Source organism: Pezoporus wallicus, unplaced genomic scaffold, assembly GCF_028554395.1.
Source record: "Pezoporus wallicus isolate ANWC-B61680 ecotype Strahan unplaced genomic scaffold, APGP_CSIRO_Pwel_v1 contig_6966, whole genome shotgun sequence".
Lineage (NCBI taxonomy): Eukaryota > Metazoa > Chordata > Aves > Psittaciformes > Psittacidae > Pezoporus > Pezoporus wallicus.
This window is the reverse complement of record NW_026639746.1, coordinates 3,375,539-3,384,138: the sequence shown is the minus strand read 5'-3', so window position 1 is coordinate 3,384,138 and position 8,600 is coordinate 3,375,539. Positions and strand designations below refer to the sequence as shown.

The 8,600-nt window shown below is 39.1% G+C and overlaps 1 long non-coding RNA gene across 1 annotated transcript; it reads right to left on the bottom strand.

Moving 5' to 3' along the window:
* Positions 1–1,570: 1,570 nt before the first annotated feature.
* Positions 1,571–3,929, bottom strand: LOC130602695 (uncharacterized). The gene is made up of 3 exons (XR_008972963.1): positions 3,839–3,929; positions 3,326–3,404; positions 1,571–1,684 (listed from the first exon to the last, which is right to left on the bottom strand). It is a non-coding gene; the product is annotated as an uncharacterized LOC130602695 (long non-coding RNA).
* Between the last annotated feature and the right edge of the window lie 4,671 nt (positions 3,930–8,600).

The following is an 8,600-nucleotide window of genomic DNA, read 5'->3' as shown; positions in this document are numbered from 1 at the left end:
AGATGACTTCAAAGATTGCTGTGTTAAACATGAAGTAACATTGTGTGATGAAGCGTTTAGCTGCAATATATCAACCTCATGTGCAAGAATACCCAGCAGTTCTCAAACTTCATTTTGCCAAGAAAATCAAATGAGAATGAGCCATAAAATGAAATGTGATTTATCTTCAAACAAAGAATATATATGCAGTACAAAGAAAATATTTTTCTATATAATGTTAAAAATGTCCTGAAAAAATACAGCCAAATTACTGGCAGCTGCAGTGCATGAGCACAAAACACAAATCAAGCTCTCCACTGTACATCAATTTATATTTGGTAGTAACTGCTAATTCACTATGAATTTTATAGCCGCTTTTATGACATATTCACATTGCAACAAAGAAACAATGTTGTTCCTCTACACAATATCTAAGTAAGAAATGAAAATGAATAATCAGTTCCACGGCAGTAGACATCAGTAATTTATAATTTAGATACCCCATGTGAATCTATTTTATTTTAATTTTCCTGTGGCTATAATCACCAGTGTAGCAGGGCAAGGTACAGGATAAGGTGATAAAAAGAGAGCTCAGTTTAATGTTTAAATATTTTGCCTTAATCTATTATAATGAATGTGCATTAAATGACAACTATTTTATACAATCTCTTCACAATTCAAAAAATAACTTGAATTTTTTATTCAAAAAAAATAACTTGATGTCATGGTTTAAACCCAGCCAGACAGCTCATTCACTCACTCTCCCCCTACTCGCGGAGGGACGGAGAGGAGAATTGAAAAGAATGCAACTCCCCTGGGTTAAAATAAGAACAGTTTAGTAACTAAGGTATAACACAAATCACTACTGCTACCACCAATAAGAATAATGATAAAGGAAATAACAAGGGAAGAGAATACAACACCTCACCACCAGCTGACTGATAACTTGCCCTCCCAGCCCAAACAAGCACTGACCGATACATCCTCCAACCCAGCAGTCTCCCAGCCCTTCCGGGTAACTCTCAGTTACATCCTGGCCATGACGCGCTGTGGTATGGAATACCTCCTTGGCTAGCTTGGGTCAGGTGTCATGCCTCTGCTTCCTCCCAGCTTCCCCTCCTCCCTGGCAGAGCATGAGACTCAGAAAGTCCTTGGCCAGACCAAAACATCATTCTTATCAGCTCTGTTCCCAGGCTGAAAGTCAAAACAGCACTGCACCAGCTACCAAGAAGGAGAAAAATGACTGCTACTGCTGAACCCAGGACACTTGAATTTTTTATAAGTCCATATTTTATGCTTTATTCCTCCATAAGATCATAAGGAATCTGTTCCTATGCTGTTCCAGGATGTGCTGCATGCTATCCAAACCATTTTTTCTGATTTAGATAATGGGAAGCACAGTGAGCAGTTATGAAAATTGAATCCTTTACCTGCATGTTTTCTCCCCCAAAGTAAAATATTCTAAAAGATTTTTTACATCTAGTCTTTTCCTCCCTGATTTGTACTTCCCTTCACCTGAGAGAATATTTCTTATACTTCAGTGTGGAGTTAATTAGATCTGGTCTTACCTTAAAGCAACAAAACTACTTGTGTGTCTGCATGCAGATTTCAGTGGAAGGCATTAAGGAGATTCAAAGTAGAACTCTGTTAAATTGTCAGCATTCTAACTCTTGGGAATGATGACACTACTCATAATTGTCAAAACCTGAAACAAATTATGTATTCCATGATTATGTTTGATATGTAGTAAAGATCATAAGGAAGACCTATAATTCTTGAACACAAAAGTAAGAAAAAAGGAACAGCAGAGAGATAAAAAAGTCTGCTGGGTTTTTTTTGTTTTTTTTTTCTGTGTGAAAATCCAAGTTTCTAAGTTCAGTAATTATAAACTTACCATAAAGGCAAGAATTATTCTGTTATATAAAGGGAATGTGAAAAACATCACAGAGTAAAATATCAGGGGTGAAATATTACGAACTTCAGAAAAAAAGCACAAAGTTATTTAAGTACCTAACCCCCACTGATTTCAGTGGTGCCTAGTACTTCTTGAATCTGGTCCCATATCTTTAGCTACAACTGAAAGATGCTCATTTTGTGGAGGTCTGTTATATCTGTTTGCATTTTACCATTCTTAAGCACTTAGGAAAGGATGATATGAAGCATAATTTTGAGAAATTGAAAGTCTGGTTTGTATTATGAGTGTATGTCCTAACACTTAAGGTACTTATTTGATAGCTCCTGAGGATATAGTAAGAAGATATTACCCTTTTTCTCCTGGGACCTACTTATTCACTAATGGCCTTGGAAATTAAGCACTGTAAAGCTACCCTGCCAGCTTTATGTTGCTGGAGGAACTTCCTGTACAAAAGTATTGCTCAGAAAAAACAGTTAATCATCTAACTCCCTAACTTCATTCTAATGTAACACTGATATGAACAACTATAATGATCCAATGATTAAACTGGTTTAAGACTCTTGTAATGTTTAGGAAGTAAGAATTTGAAAAGATAACTTTAGCTTTTCTAAATCATTACTTATTTCTGAAGTGAAATGGTCTATAGATTTTGTAACAACATAGAAAGAAACATCTTTATAATGCTTTTTGTAATTATATCAATTTGATATCTCAAATTTCATATTAAAATGGCTTTCACATTCACTGCTTATTTTATACCATGTAGAGTAAAATACCAATAACTGCTGTCCTGGTTTTGGCTGGGATGGAATTAATTTTCTCCCTAGTAGCTGCAGTGCTGTGTTTCAGCTTCTGTCTGGGAACAATGCTGGCAACACATTGATGTTTTAGTTGTTGCTTGGTAGCACTTACCCTGATTAAGGACTTTTCAGTCTCTTGTGCTCTGCATAAAAGGGGCAAAAGGAAGTGGGAGGGAGCAGAGACAGGGACACCTGACCCAAACCAGCCAAAGGCATATTTCATGCCACAGTATGTCATGCCTAGTATATAAGCTGGAGGATATTGCCTGGGAGGGGTTGATCACTGCTTGGATATGGGTTAGGCATTGGTCAGTGGGTGTGATTGTATTGTGCATCACTTAGGAGTTTGTTTTCTTCATCTCTATTTCCTATTCTTATTGTTGTTGTTATTATGATTTTAATTTATTTCAATTATTAAACTATTTGTATCTCAACTCGTCCATCCCACCAGGGGCGGCAGGGAATGAGCGAGCAGCTGCATGGTACTTAGTTGCCATCTGGGGTTAAACCACAACTGCATAATAAATAAATAGAAAGATGTTAATAGGGTTGAAATGTTAATAGAGTAAAAATAGAAGACGGTTTGGTTAGGAAACCCTATTTCCCAAGAAGGAGTACCAAATAAGTTTACCATTCAGTGGGCAGTTCATACTCAAGGCCTGGATGAAGAGATCTTGCTGTTCTGAAGGCTCTCAGCTACCCATCATCTACTGATAATGAACTGATTAAGTAGGAATTGAGCAGAAACACTGAAGTAGAGAATTTTATTTTATGACTGAATAAAAAAAAAAGTTTATTTCTTCTTTTGAAAGTAACAACCAATAATTATTCTAAGGAACACTTTTTAGCAAGACACAGCCCATTTACAGAATCTTGATCATGCAGTAAAAAATGATATAGCAACAAACACAGCATAATTAAAAAAATAAGATGCTGAACATAAGTTTTAAAGAGATATATATTGTGGGAATATCTGCTTAACGGTAATGTTTCTCTTTTCTGGATGACTGCACAGTAAAAAAGATCTTATTCAAAGAGGTACCTGTAAAAAGGAAACCCTAAAATAAAAGCAACACAAAAGTATCTGAGCAAATTAAAGTTGGGAGAAGTGTTTGACTATGTAGGGGAAGAAGAGATGACTAACCTTGGTAACAAAGATTGAGAATAATGTCAAAGTTACTTCCAGAAGCTTCTGCAGTTGCCTGAGAATGGCAGTTTCTGTTATCTCCTGCAAAATGAGCACACTGTTTTTATTTGCTCTTTTTATCCCCTTTTCTACAGTTTTAAATCCTGGTCACCATACCACAGCATGGGAAAGACCAAGAGCCAAGAAACCTGCAGTGCAGCCCTGTGCTAGCACAGGAGTAGGAAGGAAGGAAGGAGTGGGGCAACCTCAGAAAGCCCTCTGCTATTGCAGAGCAGGCTGAGTTGTGCAACCTCTTTCACCAAACACAGCGCAGATCAGGCTCCCTTTTGAAAACTAGTCTGTTTTCTGGATTCTGTTACTCCCGTAAGAATTTTGGTTTAGACTCTAAGATTTCCCTAAATATATGCATTTTCATCATGTTTGTGCACTGTGTCCAGGTGCCCAGGCATTGGCAACAGGGGTACTACACAGGTGACCTGTGTGAGGAGTGGCCAGGGCTATTCTGTGCTGGACACAGCTGGTTCCAGCTGGCTCCAACTGACCCACCACAAGGCACAGATGAGACCCTCGAGCAATGTGGTGGTGCCTCTCAGAAACATACTTAAATGTATTGAAGAAAGGGGAAAAACGACAAAAAGGAGAAGGGGGAAAATAAGTAAGAAACAGCACGTCTGTGAAATGGCAAATCTTTCTGCATGGTAGTTAATAGTGAGGAAATATTGGTGAGAAATAGCCTTGTGACCTCCCAGGTGAGCGAAAGAGCAGGGGAGGAAGTGCTTGTCCTAGGTTCAGCTGTAACAGTTATTTTTCTTCTTCCTAATAGCTGGTGCAGTGCTGTGGTTTTGACTTTAGACTGAGAATTACACTGATAACACCGATGTTTTTAGTGGTTGCTCAGTAATGTTTACTCCAGTCAAGGACTTTTCAGTCTCATGGTCTGTCAGGGAAGAGGGGAACCCAGGAGGTAGCAGAGACAGGACACCTGACGCAAACTAGCCAAAGGGTTATTCCATACCACAGCATGTCATGCCCAGTATATAAAATGGCGGAAGTTACCTGGAAGGCCCAGATTGCTGCTCAGGTTTGGCTGGGTATTAGTCGGCGGTTGGTGAGTAATTGTGTTGTGCATGACTTGTTAGAAACATCAATCCCTGGATAGCTAGAGTTTAAATACCTTTAAAACTGAAATTGCTCTTTAGGAGAAAATATTAACTCCATGAAAAGGAAACATATCCTTTACTGTAAAAATAATTGAAGTGTAATATTTTTTAATAATCTTTGTAGTCTTTTAAAAATATTTCTACATTTTGTTAAATACAGATGAATCCTTTAGATTGATCCTTAACTGCACTGTGTTGACATTTACCTCCTTAAAATGTGCTACACCTCTTTCTTACGTAAGGAAGAAGTAGCAAGATCAAAACATTGAAGGAAATAGGCTGAACAGGTTCAGTGGTGCAAAGACTATTATTTTCGTATTTGTCGTAATTTAAGCCCAGCCTGTCATTTCAGCCACGCAGGCCTCAATCACTCCCCCCCCTTCCTCCCCCCACTCCCGGAGGGATGGGGAGGAGAATCAAAAGAATGTAACTCCCATGGGTTGAGATAAGAACAGTCCAGTAACTAAGGTATAACACAAATCACTACTTCTGCCACCAATAATAATAATGATAAGGGAAATAACAAGGGAAGAGAACACAACCACTCACCTCCTGCTGACCGATACCCAGCAGTACCCGAGCAGTGATCTAGCCCTTCTGGGTAACTGCCCCCAGTTTATATAGTGGACACCCCTTTGGCTAGTTTGGGTCAGGTGTCCTGTCTGTGCTTCTTCCTGGCTTCCCCTCCTCCCTGACAGAGCATGAGACTCAGAAAGTCCTTGGTCAGACTAAACATTTGAGCAACAACTACAAACGTTATCAGTGCTGTTCCCAGGCTGAAAGTCAAAGCGCAGCACTGCACCAGCTACTAAGAAGGAGAAAAATGACTGCTACTGCTGAACCCAGGATAGTATCCACCCCTTATTCCATACCATCTACATCATGCTCAAATACCACATTTTCAATATGCCGTCACTCTTGTCTCATATAGATACATATATATACATCCACAGAAAGAGATAGAGAGAGAGAGATCACTCCTTAGTGCATGGACCAATCCCTATAAAGCTGCTGAGTCCATCCGGTCCCTGATATCGGGCTCCATCTCTTGTAACAGTCTTTCAGAACAAGAGAGATAGTGTGATGTAGTCACTCTGCCAGGCCTCCTCATATTTGTGCTTCAGCCATCGTCCTCTATACCAAAGAGGCTTTAACTGCTTGGCTTGCTTAATTGCAGCATGTTTCACACTAGTGAATAACCTGGGCAGCAGTGTCCATTGCTAAGTCCACCCCTCGATCATGAGTCCATCTGTATGTTGCATCTCTGCCCTGATGGGCTGAGGTGTCATGGCCCCACCAGGCCCAAAATAATTCACCCTCCCCTTCAGCAGTTACTGCAACCTGTCACTGGGGACTTCATACAACTGCCTTCAACCTCCAACCTCCAAAGCACTGGAGGGGCCCAGCAGACTAGGTACTTGCCCATACTGTCCCACACACTCATGACTATCCAGCCTTGGGGAAAATCTCTTAGTGGTCCTCCTATATCATTGTCTGATCCTAGACAAGACATAACTCCGCTTAACTTTCAAGATCAGATGAAATGGTCATGGATAAAACACATTCTGCATGTGTGCCAATGTGGTGATCCCCATCACAATCAGCAGGCAGGTCTCAAGGGTACCCAAAGGCCATTCAAAACCTTCAGAACTCTCAAAGGATGCTGCTGTACTTGTCACTGGGACTTGTGTAGCTGCTGTGCTTGGAGCTGGAGTAGCTGAGCTTTCTCCTGCTGTCTGAGTTTGAGTAGCTGCTGTACTTGTCACTGGGGTTGGTGTAGCTGCTGTGCTTGGAGTTGGAGTAGCTGTGTTACCTGTTGTAGTCAGAGTCTGAGTAGCTGTTGTACTTGTCACTAGAGTGTGTGGGAATGTCTCCCTCAAAGGCTGACCACCCGAGGAGGGGAAAAAAGATGTGTAAGTACTGAACACTTCTACTACATACCTCCCAAAGTATAGAAGTAGTGACCACACTGGGAATGCAAGCCAGATCAGTTTCATGATCAATGAATCTATTGTATTACAAATCATTACCATAAAGTACAGTGAAACAAGAGCCTTAGCCCAAGACCCCCAGCCGATAAACACTAACACAGCAAATATCGTCTGTAAGTAAGGTATGACATGCTGAAATTGTGAGATCAAGAGCAACAACTTTGAAAGCCAATAAATCAACATTGTGATGAGTGACTATTAATCCAAAACAATAAGCGCTTATCACAAATACGATTAGACACACTCTGGTCAGATCTGTTGTTGTGTCAACCCTTCATGCTCCACATTGGGCGTCAAAAGAGAACTGTTGTGGTTTAAGCCCAGCAAACATATCTCCGGAAATGTTAAATTTTCAAGAAAAAATAATTTCTATGATGTGAAGACACATCATAAGAGACATACAGCAATGCTGAAGAAGAGAATACATTTATTGTATATTTAGAACTGTCTACTCTTGTCTCCCTTAAAATAACTTTCACAGTATCATTTTTCTTTAAATCTGCTTTGATAAACTGGTTAAAAAAATAAAATTTTCTAATTACTGAAAGCATGTCTCTGGCAGTAATTACTCATTTATCTTGTATCTGCAAGTATTTAGTGATCAGTTTAGCAGAGTAAAAGGAAATATGCTTTGAATGGTTCCTTTAAAGGGTGAAAAAGCTGAGAGCTTTAACTGTCCAGAGATGATTAAATGGGCTGAAACATATAGATTGGCTGCATAGCAGATAACTTATCTCCTAGAAGTCAAGGTTCATGCATTATCAGGAAAGAATTTACTCTCATATAGGTCTTATTTTATAGTGGAAACGATACAAACATCTTAGAATACTACAAAAGAGCCTTGTGTGTCATTCTGTGATATAGTGTGGCTGTGCACTAAGTTCATCTCAAACAATGGAAATAAATATTCAGAGTGCAGGTATCTCAGAAATCTTTCTCTTAATGTGATGTATGGAAATCTGACCTTGTCTTTTGTTAGGAACATGAAAAATTGTTTGAGTATAGGATAACACAATTTGGGGTTGGTAAATATGAAGCCTCTTCAGTCTTCTGAATGCAGGAATAAATGAAGACTGGACGAAAATGGGAAGGAAATCGAGGAATCAATGAAGCAAACAAGAAAAGTAGTATGTAAGGCCAAAAAACACCAAAAATCTTGCCACTATTCTTTTTCTTAATTTTTTCCCCACAATCTTCATTTCCACTTCTATGCACTTAAAGACAGGAAAAATGAAATAGAACAGGTTTGGAATTAATAAGTGTTAAAAATTAGCATTTTCAAAATATATTTTAGATGAACACCACACCTTGTGGTGACACTTAGAAGACAAATAAATGACAAATGTTCCCACAAAATCAATAATGAAAAGTTTACACACATTTCTTCTGAAGAATATTTATATTTAGAGTTTGATTCTTCTCATCTCACTTTAGTTCCCTATCAGTTAGGCACCTTAGTTTAGTCACTTGCAAGCCTCCATTGCTAACAGAGGGAAATAAGTGGCTCCAGAGTATGATCCATTCCATCTCTCTTTGACGTTTCTCTGGATTTTCTTTAACTGTGAAGGAGATTTCAACTGAAAACTAGTGCCTAGATTGGACTAATTG